The sequence below is a fragment of the Xiphophorus couchianus genome, chromosome 8 (genome assembly GCF_001444195.1).
Source record: "Xiphophorus couchianus chromosome 8, X_couchianus-1.0, whole genome shotgun sequence".
Lineage (NCBI taxonomy): Eukaryota > Metazoa > Chordata > Actinopteri > Cyprinodontiformes > Poeciliidae > Xiphophorus > Xiphophorus couchianus.
The window spans coordinates 1107783-1109771 of NC_040235.1; positions in this window are offsets into that span (position 1 = coordinate 1107783).

Below are 1989 nucleotides of genomic sequence, written 5' to 3' on the forward strand. Positions count from 1 at the left end.
AGCTGATGCTACTTGCTAACGTTTAAGCTAACTGGTGAAAAACATTTAAAATGTACTGTTGGCATCAGCTAACATTTATCATTTTTGAAAATGAGAATTCAGTTCTTGATTCTTAGATTTTTTGCTATGATTACATTAATTTGAATTAAAACATGTTTATTGTAGCTTGGTGAATCAATAATCTTAATCTGCGGTTAAATAATCTGAGGTTTCTCCATATTTCATCTGCTGCTGTTTTCTTCCACTTTGCTCCTCAGTGATGCTGATATGATTCATCGCATTGATTTATTTAATAAAACATGATTTTCTTCTCCAAATGAAGGCAGAAAGTTCAGAGATCTCCAATAACTGGATTATTATCAGAAACAGCTTCATAAATGTTTTAAACTTTTATACACAAGGCCAAACATTCAGGAGATTATCTGAGCGTCTCGTCTCGGTTCGGTTCTGGTTCTGAAATGAAACGGCCGAGGTTCTGAATGAACGTTTGTGTGAAGTCCCTCAGTGCAGCTCCACTCCCTCCACATCCTGTCAGTCGGGGATTTCCACTGGAAGCAGCCAACATGGCCGCCGGAGCCGGCTCTGGGAGACCAGCGGTTTTCCTCCGTGTGACGGATCCTGAAGTCGACCTGCTCATGTAAAATTCAGCAGTTTCCCCGTTCAGCTCAGAATCTGTTGCAGGTTCATCCGCCGGTCAGCAGAGCGAAGTCTGTTTCAGATAAAGCAGCTCAAACCAGAACCAGGCTTCGTCTGGAGAAAATGGACGACTGGAGAAAGATTCAGTTTCAAGAGTTTCAAAGGAACTGGAAAGATTTTTAATGTGCATAAAACGAGTTAAACCTGCATTTATGTTCCCTTTATATAACAAACTGTATATTTTCCATCCATTTTATGCCACAATCAAGTGACTTTGTTACTTATATTGTTCTAAAAATGCGTTATGACTTAAAATAAATTTGACTTCTGGATTTAATGCCTTGAAATTGGGTCTCTAGATCCGCCTCAGAGTGTCAGAAACCAATTAACATCCATCCACATCCAACCACATCCATCCTGTCAGTGATGGGAACCAGATCTCTGCTGGTCTCATGGATCTCCAGCTCTGATTTCCTGGTGACTCTGAATCATAAAATCTGTGAATTATTTTCATTTTAGAGCCGAAGTTTGTTCTAAAGTTTTGAGTTAATGGACACCAAACTGAAAACCAGGTTTTTCTTTGCTGCTTTCTGTTGGTCTTTAACATAAAATCCCTCCACAATAGATGATAGTTAACACTAGAATGGCTTGAGATATTCTCTGAAATGATCCATCAATATCTGCGTTTTCATTACAAATGTTAAAACTTTCACTAATGTCGAAAAAACACAATTTCAGTGTTTCATTAAATAAGAAATGTAAATAAGTTTTTACACACAATTTGATTAAAAAAAAACATGCTCCAATGACTTCCTGTTGTCTTCTTTGTGGTTTCTGTCAGTAGCAACATCCTGTTGATCATTTAACTCATGATGCAAAAAATTAAACCAATTTCATTACAGTCATAAAACCAGCTCATACAAACCTTTCATCAAAAAACAAGTTCTGTCTAAATTTCTGTGTTTCCATTAAGGAAATTAATTTATAAATGTCAAATAGCAGAATTCCACGGTGGATGGAAACACAGATAGTGAGGATTCACATAAATACCAGATGAGCAGTTTCCAAATTGTTCAGTTTGAGTTACAAACATTCTGAGCTAGGCTAACATGCAGAAGCTAGGCTAACATGCAGAAGCTAGGCTAGCTCTGTTGTGTCCAGTTCCACGTGAACCTAGCTTAAATGTACACATATAAAAAATTGAATTAAAAAAGATCTGGAATCTTTTAATAAAGAACATCTGTTTTAAGCTTTTTTACTGAAAGGCTAAAAGTAGAACCTGGTTTGTTGAACTGCAGCTAAAACTTGTTTTTCTGCTTGGACTAGGACGTTAAAACACAAACAACACTTGAC